This window comes from Cupressus sempervirens, chromosome 1, assembly GCF_028749045.1.
Source record: "Cupressus sempervirens isolate cs-2001-9-10 chromosome 1, ASM2874904v1, whole genome shotgun sequence".
NCBI lineage: Eukaryota > Viridiplantae > Streptophyta > Pinopsida > Cupressales > Cupressaceae > Cupressus > Cupressus sempervirens.
This window is the reverse complement of record NC_143118.1, coordinates 401,083,017-401,095,433: the sequence shown is the minus strand read 5'-3', so window position 1 is coordinate 401,095,433 and position 12,417 is coordinate 401,083,017.

Sequence of the window (12,417 nt, the reverse complement as noted above, 5' to 3'; positions counted from 1 at the left end):
TGTTTCTCTTTTGGTATAAATTGAATCAAGGAATGAATAGATTTTTATTCCCCTATTTTGAAACAATGACCCGAAGATAATAATATTGTTATTGGAAGTTCAAGAGAGATTCTTTTATGTGTTTTTCTTTCAAGTTAGTCTTTTCCATTCCTAGAACTACAATCTTGCTGGTATTAGTTTAGTTGTAGATAGCATTCATTGCAGAATTATTTAACTTTGCGGGTTTATAAGATGTGTGAATCCACAAATTTGACTAATCCTAAAATTCAAATCCTTGCCTAAGTTAGTTCCTATTTAGGTTAATTTGGTTCACCTTTCCTATTCTCGGGTTAAGAACATACCCCATTTTAGAGTTAGGAATAAACATAATTCATTGCAAATTACAAATACAAAAGGGAGTTGTACCTAAGAATTCAGAGGGAGCTTAGTCACTTAGTAAAAACTTTCCAACTATTGTAATAAGTTGTTGTTCACAAATATTGGGCATCCAAAGAGTAAAAGGAAAGTACAATCTGTTACCAACAATGAGTTTTGGCATTGCACTATTTTAGTATATGGACCTATATGGCCTACTTATGACATGGATGTGTATCCTTAGCTTGATTGGTTCATGATTTGGAGGATAGTAAGACATTTTTTCTTTATTGATAGAGGTTCCTTTTATTGTTCTTGATGAGTAATTGAAAGTTGGTGATTTATCCAAAGTTAGAGATTTTGTGGACATTGATGTGGCATTTCATGGTAATTTTTTAGTTTGTAGATCATGTTCTATTTTTGTTACTAGATCAGATTGATTGGTGTGATTGAATTTGGTGATTTTTCTATTGGAGAGTTATTGTTCTTTATGTTCTTAGTCGACTTGATTGTGTAATGTGTTACAAAGGATCAAGGTGTGATTAATGGTGGTGTAACATGTTCGAGATTAAATTTTTGGATGATTGATATGTCTTAGTTGACGTACATTGAATCACATTGAATATTGTACCATATATGATTATATTTTTGTAATTGAGGTGGTGGGAGTTTAGCCAACCTTTCTTATTCTTTAAGGGTTGATGAATTGTATAAATGTAACTATATCCTTTTTTGGAATATATATAGTCGTGTATGTGGGTATGTGTGAATGTGTATGAGAAGAGGAATCTATAATTGAGATAGAGATTTGATGTAATGTATATATACTTCAGTGGAACTAATCCTACCATACTAAAGATGCTATTATCTAGTTCATGATATGTTGATTGTTATCCAATGTCGATTATAGTCCATGTAATTGTTGTAAGAAAATGAGTCATCCTCTAGGTTGTATCCTTTATTGTATTTGAGCAATGATCTCTAGGTAGTGTTCCTAAATACATATGCATTCCATTGTAATATTCATAATAGGGTATAGTACTTTTACCAAAGTACATCATGTGGGTTTCATCCCCATTGTGATTTTTACCCTAACAGGTTTTTTTAGCAAAAACTTATTGGTTCTATGTGTCATTGATGTGTTTTGAATCTATTCTTTAATTTTCAATATTTAAATTTGTGGATTAAGGTTAAAGATTGTTAATTTTTTAAAGAAATGGACACAACTGGTTCACCCCCCCCCACTTCCCCCAACCCACACACACTACCCTCTCACTTGTGTGCATTGCCTTATTTCTATCAAGTAGTATTGAACCTTGATTGCTACATGAATTGTTAACTATTAATGTGTATTATCTAATTTGTAGATACCCCTATTAACTAGCCTATCTTCACCTTGTAATTATTGTACTCAAATTTTAAAGTGTCTTTACAGCTATACTTTATCTTCTATAACCTTAGCTCCATTAATGTGTGTCTTTGATGGATACTCTTCCCTCTCTTATCATCGTTATCCTTGATGTCCCTTATCAAGTGATGATTGATAGGGCTTTTAGGTTCTTTACTCAAAAACATGATGGACTCCTAGTTTCAACTCCTTGTCCTAATGACACCGAAAGGCTTCAAATGAACCAAAGGTTCCAGATGCTTTAGGATGTTTTTTCCAAATTCTTTTGAAGTGATTCAATATATTTTAGACCCTACCCCTTGGTTTTAATATCAAACTCTAACTTTCACATATTAGGCCTAGTAGCCCCTAGTTGGACCTCTTAAAGTTGTTTTTGGTCATTTTCTCATAATTTGTCCAAAAAACTTGACAAAAATAAATAAATTTAGACACCTTTTTAGATTACTACAACATGTTGAAAAATTAGATATTATTGTTTTGGACCGCAACCCTGTTGTTCCACTATAGGTCTTATTTAATTAAGCCCCAAAACACCCACTTTTACAAATGAGCTACTTCAAATACTTATCCCCAGTATATGAAAGTTTGTATAGTATATGAAAGTTTGTATATTATCCCAAATCAAATATTATACAATAAATTTCAACCCAAAACATCAATTTTTGTGAAGAGCCTAAAACCCTCACTAAAATATTGTACAAAAAGGGTTTTGAAATACAACATCTTAACAATGCTTCCAAACTCAAATGAAGGTTCCTATGCCTTTTACTTGATCACATGAGACCTCTCTAATCATTAAAACATGGTCTTGTTCAATAATATCCTCTACGGCTATAGGCTTGCCACCAAAATCATAACCTTTCCTTCACCAAACTTATGGGATATCCCTGAAACTTTCAATATTATTGCTTAAATTATGTTATAACATTATAATACAAGTTATAATGAGTCAATTTCCTAAGAATCGGATGACCATTCTAGAAATGGACCAAGTTATTAAGATCTCAATCAAAACTAAGTTTTAAAAAAAAACTCAAAACCCCAAGGCCCTATCAGTAAAAACTATGAAATTAGGCTTAAATTGATCAAATGAACATATAAATGCTTACAAAACCTGTGTGTTAAAATGACCAAATCAATAAACCATGTGAATCAATCAAAACTATGAACAAGAACTATGAAATCAGGCTTAAATTGATCAAATGAACATATAAATACTTACAAAACCTATGTCTTAAAATTATCAAATCAATCAACCATGTGAATCAATCAAAATAATCAATTATTTTCAAGAAAAGTATGATTCTATTGTTTATTTCTTGGTGTTAGAATCTGAAAAGATTAATAACCCAAAAAACTAGTGCAAAGAGTAAATATCTAAACTGTGAATACAAATGATACAAAATCAAAATAGCAACACAGAGTTAGTCTCCAAGAGAGTAATGCAAATGCTAGAAGCAAAATAGCATTAAGAGGATGCAAAAATAAGAGATACAAATACAAGCCAGGTAGCATGCTTATATAGGCTAGGAAGAGGGAGGAGGTGGCAACACCAACTAATGAGGAGCAACCATCTATCGGACTAAAGATAACAAAGTATCTTCCCAAGATAGCTAATGGATGCTCACATGTAGGAAGGTGACACCTCACAACCATTCACCTAATAAGACATGCTTTATTAACCTAAGCGAGATTATTAAAAGTGTAGGAAAAACCTAGCAAAATAGGAAAAATAAAAAACTACACTAACACCCCCCCCCATAAGCGAAGCTTAGGTGGATGCTAACCTAGCAAAGCTATGAAAGCAGGAAAATGGGTCCCGGCAACAAGGCTTGATCAGGTACCCAATACAAGAAAAAGAACTAGATGAAGGAAACTAAGCCTCCAATGTAGGAAATGTCCCAAAGAGAGGAACAAAAAAGAGCATGAAGCATCTCCAAAGCATGAAGCTGCAAACACTGTCAGAAGAAACTGCTGGAACCCCCACTGAAATAGTGCATGACCAGGTAGAGAAGACAAAGTCTGAAGAGCTGGTCAATCAAAGAGGTGACCTCCAAAGGTAGGAATGAATGAGTGTCTATATAGTAGATGAACCATCTCACTGAAATGCATAGGTTCCTAGCCACTGCATCCGCCTAGTACATAGGTACAAAAACTAAATATGTAGATCACTCAACTAAACCAAGGAAGCAATAGAGCCAACAGGTAAACCCCCCCATAATGTTGAACAGGGAGAGGGGTGACAGGAACACTGAAATGCAATGCCAAAAACATCTGCAAGAAGAAGAATCGGGAACACCAACAGTGCAATAGAAGTACAAGCACAGGATAAAGGGCGATGTCACCAACACACTGCATGGGCTAATGTCGTGGAAGAAAAATTCACTTGACAAAGGTGGATGAGCACAAAATGGCAAAACATCATGACCCCCCATGGCACTTTATAACTGAGTGTGAGTACAAACAAACACAAGGTGTACAAGATCCCAGATATGCAAAAGCAAGCACTTTATCTCAGTGTGTTTACAGAAAAAGGAATGCAACAGAATAGAAGCATACAATGCTCAGAAGTTAGAAAGAAGAGTGAGCCAAAAGAACAGAAGAAGAGATTCCAGGACCTGTATAATCCAAGTAATCCGCCAAAGTGCGAAAGTGCAAAACTCGAAGGAGAAAGAACCTGGATTAGAATTTGGATAAAAGACCTCTACAACTGAATAACTCATAGAACCATCTTTCCAACGATATCTGGTGAGCCCAGAAAAGAGTTCGAATGAGCGAGATATGGCTCTCAAAAGGTAAAATAGAACATCTAACTTTGACTGACAAAATAGGCAACCAGACTGTAGCGAAAATCAAAAAAACTTTTACCATCATCTCTGTCTCAGAACCAGCTTTTCGACGCATTTTTCGGATCGAAAAAATACATCTGTATGCTCAAGTTATGGAAGAAAAATTGACAGGGCCTCCTCATGAAGAGCATATGCTAAAAGTGAAACTTGGGCACAATAATCAAGGAAAAAAATAGCACCACTACGATCTACTCAAAAAATCATACACTTTCAAAAAAAGAATCGCCTCGATACGAGGTCGTATGAGAAAGTTATGATCCTTCGAAGTTTCCAAAACGAGAATTGTGCACAGTCACGGCTGAGAATCTGCAATTGCTGAAGAATTCATGCATGAAAATCAAAAAACAACTCCACTAATGGATAGAGCACAAAAAAATAGCCAAGTTCATAACAAGAATCATCAAAATCGAAGTCCGTATGAGCAAGAATGAGACATTTGAAAACTGCGTTCAAATCTGCGACTACCAATGGAGAGGGGTATGGCTATAGCTTTGCATGCTCAATTTTGCAAAATATACAGCTTGCATGCAAAATCTAAAAAATACTCAGATGGTTTTTCGAGGCTGCGAACAAAACCCAGAAAGCGTTTTTCTTGCTGATGTACAGAAGATGTTGATGTAGTGTAAATTAGATGCCTTTAACAGTAAAAAATGGATCCAAAAATTAAAAAATGACCCCAGCAACCAGAATATGACATGCAAATGTTGGATCAGCTTCCTAAGTCCATCAATGGCATGCTGGAACCTGCAAACTGATTGAAAACTCCAAATATGCAAGTTGGTTGTCAGATTTGAGATTGAAACCCTAGAGAAAAACTATTTTTGTCAAAACTTTTCTGATTCTCAAGATCATCCAAAGATGCAAGAGAAGAGCATACTTCATTTTTCAAAAAAACTACAATAAAGTTTATTAGCCCCCCTCGAATCTCTCAAATAAGGAAACTAAAATCTACTCTTGCACATAGAAAAGCTTTGATACCATGTTAGAATCTGAAAAGATTAATAACCCAGAAAACTAGTGCAAAGAGTAAATATCTAAACTATGAATACAAATGATACAAAATCAAAATAGCAACACAGAGTTAGTCTCCAAGAGAGTAATGCAAATGCTAGAAGCAAAATAGCATTAAGAGGATGCAAAAATAAGAGATACAAATACAAGCCAAGTAGCATGCTTATATAGGCTAGGAAGAGGGAGGAGGTGGCAACACCAACCAATGAGGAGCAACCATCTATCGCACTAAAGATAGCGAAGTATCTTCCCAAGATAGCTAATGGATGCTCACATGTAGGAAGATGACACCTCACAACCATTCACCTAATAAGACATGCTTTATTAACCTAAGCGAGCTTATTAAAAGTGTAGGAAAAACCTAGCAAAATAGGAAAAATAAAAAACTACACTAACACTTGGCTCCTACCATACAATCATTTCCCTTTTTTTATCCTAAGTAATTCCAATGCCTTAATAAAGCTTATATAAGTGTCTTTCAATGTTCACAACTTATTCAAATTGGTTGGATTTTATTAGAATCCAAACAAAACAAAAATCCACCTATTTCTAAGTGATCATTACAATTCAAATTTTGGATTTGTAACTTACATTTTATTGAACTTTCCTAACTTCTAACCCCTAAAACCTTATTATTTGGATCCATTTAGCATTATTAAATTATTATTGACTCTCTAAAACCTATTTAAACTCATTAGGGTGCCATTGACCCCTTTTTACAAAGATTTGGTCCCAGGGTCCTTTTCAAGACCTTTAAGACAATTTACCATTACATCATTATTTTGCCTTCATCTGCCATGATTGGTTTTAACAAGTCCCAATTAAATTTATTTTCCCATACTCTCCTCCATATGCCTTCAATGCCTTCATGGTCCCAGTTTCTTTCTTGGGTACTTTTGCACTATACTCCCCACCAATGAAGAAATTTTTGCCCCAAGAGTCACCTATCTTGCTCCAACTTGCTTGTTTCTTCATGGATGATACTGAACTCTATTTATTCATAGGAAGCATGCAATCTTGAAGTATAAATTTGTGTTTTTATCACTTGCATCAAATTTGTCACAAGAATTAGGAAAAAAATCAACATCATGTAGCACTTTCTCAAGATTGTACCCTTCCATTTTCTCACTACTTCTTTGTCCATTGTTATCTTCATTCTTCCACCATAACCTATAAACATTATCACCAACCTCTTGCTAATAATAGGGAAACTAATTATTCCCACTTGCACATATTTTGCCCCAAATCTGTGATCTTTTAGGATTGTAACCAACCTCATGTTTTAATTTCCTCTGACCTATGTCATTTAATTTACACACCTACAATCTCTCACCAAAACACATCACAATGTTCTCCCACTCTTCAAAAGTTTGAGATTTCATTTTATACTTCACATTCCACTTGTGTACTAGGTATGTATTAGTAAAACCATCATGAATAGCTCTCTGTATGTGTTACCAAGGCCTACCCAAAATAAAATTCCCACAAGACATATGCGTCATATCACACAAAACATTCTCTTGATATGCACCAATGCAGATATCAATAATAACTTGTTCCTTTACCAGCATATTTTGATCCTTGCTAACCTATGTAGCATGATATGGTTTAGGATGAGAAATTTTTTTTAACTGTAACTTATTTACTGCTTCATATGACACCAATTTATCATGTGCACCTAAATCAACGATTAACTTACATATCTTTCTTTGAATTTTGCAACCAGATCTAAAACTAAAAACATTAGAATTGTGTACCTAATATGATGGTCTTTTCCTAACCATGAGCACTTCTCCTAATTAAATTTCCAAATACACTTATTTTTTCTCTTCTTCCTGAACCAAATTCACTATCTTCTTAGTCTTTGATCCCTTGTATTGTTACTTACATCTAGGACACTTGAAAGAAGGATGTCTTGTCTCATTGCAATGATAGCATCTATCTGAAAAAATACCTCTACCTTGACCAAATCTACCTCCTCGATATGTGTATTCTCCTCTTGTCTCTAATGTAGATCCTTTATCTTTTTCTTCTCATGCTTATGTACCTTGAATTTTTCTTCCACCTCTACCTCTAAGTGATTCTCCACTCTTTCATTATTCCTCTCTTGCTTCTTCTTCGACTTCTCTTCAACCCTTATAACCAATTGAAAATGTTCACCCAATGTGTGTAGTAAATTCAAACCTATCTCATCTTGTAGACTAAATCTAAGGCCATTGATTTACCTTACCACTTTCTCATCTTCATCCTCTACTCTATTGATGTAGGAGCATCCTGGGTTTTTCAATGTAAATCTTGCATCACCCAAAAATATTTCCATTTATATCTTTTCAATAAATGTTATTTCAATGTAGAATTGCTATTTGTAGAGGCTTTCTATTTTTAGTAAGTTGGTCTAATGAGCTCAAAATATTCTAATTTCATGGGTGGAGGTTCATCTTAGATGTATCAAATTTACAAATGAGTTCCATAGCCATATCATATGTATTGGTGAAGTTATTGCATATTTTAGGTATGCATTTTTTATATATATAAAAACTTTAGGCTCACTTTTGAAGGCCTAAATGGCTCTAAAATGAGGTCAAGCCTTGACCTATGGACGCTTATGCAATTAGACATAGAACATGAGTTGTTATTTTTGACAATGGGTTATAATAGTCAATTGATTCAACGATTTGTAATTTATGGTCTCCAGAAGTTGGGCCATCTGAATATGTAATTTGTAAATTGTCTTGAGATTATTATATGTAATCAAGTGTAATAAAATAATATAATTTGAGGTTGATCAACCTCAAAAGTTAGGGATAAGTATCTAGAACCTTTCTAAGTTGTGGAAAATGTCTATATAAGGAAGGGTCATAGGTTGTTAGGGGTGTTTTTGGGTGGTGGTTTGTAGCTTTGTCTTGGTGAATATTATAAGGAAGGCATCAATTTGGGTTTTCATATTATATGTCTAAATTCTGTAATTCTATACATTGTGGAGATAATAAGGAGCCCATATTTTGTCCTCACAATTTATTATTATTTATGCTATGTGTTTTGGGTATTAAGGGGAGCATCCTTCACCAAGTGGTATCAAAGCAAGAGTTCCTGAGCATGTAGATAGATCTTTGAATGTGAGGTAGTTTGTACTTGGACCTTGGGTTAGGTGAAGTTTTCTTAAGATTAAATGAGTATGGAGAAGGGAAAGAAGAAGATGACTTTTGTGAATGGATGGATTCTTAGGATTCCTATACTTGAGAAAATTAGAGCAAGACAACAAGAAGCAATACGAGTTGCATTACTAGATTTACAAAAGCAAGTGAATGGAATAGAAGCATAATTCTACAAAGAAGAGTGATTCATTAGAAAAAAGATGCTAAAAATTGTTTAGATGTAGAAAATAAAGGTGTAGTGGAGTATCACACATGTGTTACAAAAGAAGATGAAGAGCGTGAAGATGAAAATATTTTCAAACTTGAAGTTGAAAAAGATGAAAAAGAAGAAGAAGAGCATGAAGATGACAAGATTTGTGAACCTGAAGTTGGCGAAGATGATTTGAAGACTGCAGTAGCAGAGGAAGAGTACAATGCCTTAGTTGGAGGTCAAGCAATTACATTCCATGTTGAAGACATAAAAGAAGCAAACAAAGATGAATGTGTGGAAGAGGTAAATTCTTATGAATTGTGGGATGCTAAATTTGAAAGATAATGACGATGATTTATATGAGGATTTTTTTGGTGATGTGTTGTATGCAAAAGAAGATTTGTGTGGTGTTGTAGAATTTACTATATGTGCACTAGATCCTACAATTTTGGAGGAGAATGAGAGTTACACTTGAACAAAGTTAATTGCAAAGGAGTATTGTCAAAAGTAGATACTTCTTCCACCTAGGTGTTGGAAGATATATATATTAGCAGTGGATAGTTGTTCCAACTAGTTGTTGGAAGAGAAGGAAGAAATATCAACAATGACTACATTTTGTGAATCCATATTTACAAAACAAATCCTACCTAGGGTGTCAGGTGCAGAAGCATCTTGCATCACAAAATAATAGGGGACATGATAAAAATAAAAATAAAAATAAAAAAGATAAAAATTGGAGTAGAGAGACAGTGACGAAAAATGGAAGGAAAAAAATAAAAAATGGAAAAAGGAATTTTTCATTTACCAAGGTACATAAGTGGAATAAAAGAAAAAAATATAAATAGTTATCATTTCATTTATTGAGATGCGTAGGAGGCATTTTACAAGTTTATGGAAAGTTCCTTAAACCATACATTTAATATTTGTTGTAGCCCACAAAGGCAATATAATTTTTGAATTGGACCACATGGTGGTGTTTAGTTGTAATTGGGCGGCAATTTAATGTTTGTTGTAAGGTAGTTGTGTTTGTAATATCTTGGGTGGTAAGTGCCTATACAAGCAAGGCATATGAGCATTTGTAATCAAGCTCTTCAAGTGTAACCTTTTGCGATGAAATGTCTTTAATTGTAAGTTCTTCTTTGTGGAAGCTCTCTTGGTGAAATCTCTTAGTGTTGAAGTTCTTGGTGTGCAAGCTAGTTTGAATCTCTTAGTTTTTAAGCTATCAAATTGGAAGCTCTCTCATATCATAATAAGTTGGAGTTCTCCCATATTGGGGAATTTTTTAGTAATTTCAAGTATAAACATATGATTTGTAAAGCATTTTGTCTTCTCTTTGTATCCATATTGTTATGGTTTTTGTATTGAGTTGGTAAGGGTGTTGTGGGGAGTTATTTTGATCCAAGAAGATAGACTTGTTGCTTATTTCAATGAGAAGTTGAATGATGCTAAAAGGAAATATTTTGTGTATGATCATTATGTTATATTTTAGGCATTGATGAGGTGGAGACACATTCTTCTTCCTAAGGAGCTTGTTCTATAGATTGATCATCAAGCTTTGCAATATTTGAGTAGTCATGAAATATTGAACCAGAGACATTTTAAGTGGGTTGAGTTTTTCTAGAGTTACACATTTATTCTGAAACATGGGAGTGGAAAGTCTAATAGGGTTGAAAATGCTCCTAGAAAGAGACAACTTTGGCTAATAGAGATGCAGATTAAAGTGTTTGGGTTTAGGGCACTCACGAATTTATATCTAGAGGATCCTAATTTTGGTAAAGCTTGGAAAGCTTGCACATAATCTATTACACTTGACAATACAAAGTGGTTATTTTTCATAATCCAGGATGGTGTGCTATTAAAAAGAAGTCAGTTGTGCATTGTAAGAAGCTCTATGAGAGAGAATCTCATCAAGGAGAAGCATTGTTGAGGATTGGTTGGATATTTTGGTAGAGATAAGACTATTTCTTTGCTTAATGAGAATTATTATTGGCCACAAAGATATAAAGAAATTTTTATAGAGTTGCAGAGTATGTCAAATGGCCATACTCATTTTCTTTTAAGGAAAACTTCACCCAACCCAAGGTCCTAGTGCAAACTCCTTCATGTTCGATGATTTGTCTACACACTCAAGAACTCCTACTCTAATACCAATGACAAAGAACACTCCGGTATTACTGACAAAGGGAACTCTAATACCATGGATACTCAAATTATGGAATTTATTTTTGTATGTCATAACATCCATGTCTAGTTGCTTCAAGTTTTTCCTCATCCTTTTGGTTTGAAATGTAAAGTCATGTGGTAGAAATTGCTCCTTCACCATGGATCTCATTCTTTATTAACTTGTGATATTGTTAACAACTCTTTCCAACCTTTTATTTTGTATACTTGTTCGCCAAGTAAGTTTTGTCCTTATCAATCTTAATTAAACCAACTTTCTCTTCTTCTCTTCATCCACATCTTCCAACTAAAAGTGGTTTTCAAGTGCTTCAATCCAACCAAGCACTTCCTCATTGTCCATTCTACCATGGTAGATAGATAGATCTATGTTTACACTTCCTCCTACACCTTGTACTTCTTTTACCAATATGAAAAATCTCCTCTCTTCCACATCATCATCATGTTGTATATTTTTTCCAGGCTGCTCTTGGCTCTCTTCTTCATGTACCTCTTCTTCATTATTTTGATTGTCTTCTACCCTTGGTGCTTCACTTTCTTTCTCCAATATTTCTATCCTAGAAAGTAATTTAAATCTCTCCATCCTATCATGTCTATCCTCTCTTTCCCATGATGCCTCCAACTCCCTCCTTTCTTTTCTTTCTCTTTCCAAAGTTTCTTCCAACTCTTCTATCCTTCTTACCATTTAACTTTTGGGCACCATCTCCTTAACTTATCTTACTTAAGGACCTACTAATAGGATCTAATAATAATATAATGAGAAGTGATATGTATTTTAGGTTTTTTACTCAAAAATATGATGGACTTCTAGATTTGACTCCTTGTCCTAATGGTGCCAAAAGGCTTCAAATGAACCAAATCTTGAAACATACTCAACCAAATGTTCCAAATGCTTTAGGATGTTTTTCTAACTTATTTTGAAGTGATTCAATATTTTTATAACCTTACCCCTTGGTTTTAATAGAAAACTTAAATTTTCACCTATTAGGCCTAATAGCCCACAATTAGCCCTCCAAAAGTTGTTTTTGGTCATTTTCTCAAAAAAATTCAAAACAACTTTAAATTTTTTATTTTTTAAAACACCCTTTCCATAGTACTACAACATACAAAAAAACAAATACTATTTATTTGGACCATACCCCTATTGTTCCACTATAGGCTTTTTTTGAAGCCTTAAAACACCCACTTCTACAAAGGAACTACTCCAAATACTTATACCCAATCTATAATTTTTTTTTATAATATTGTATAGTATCCCAAATTAAAGTATTC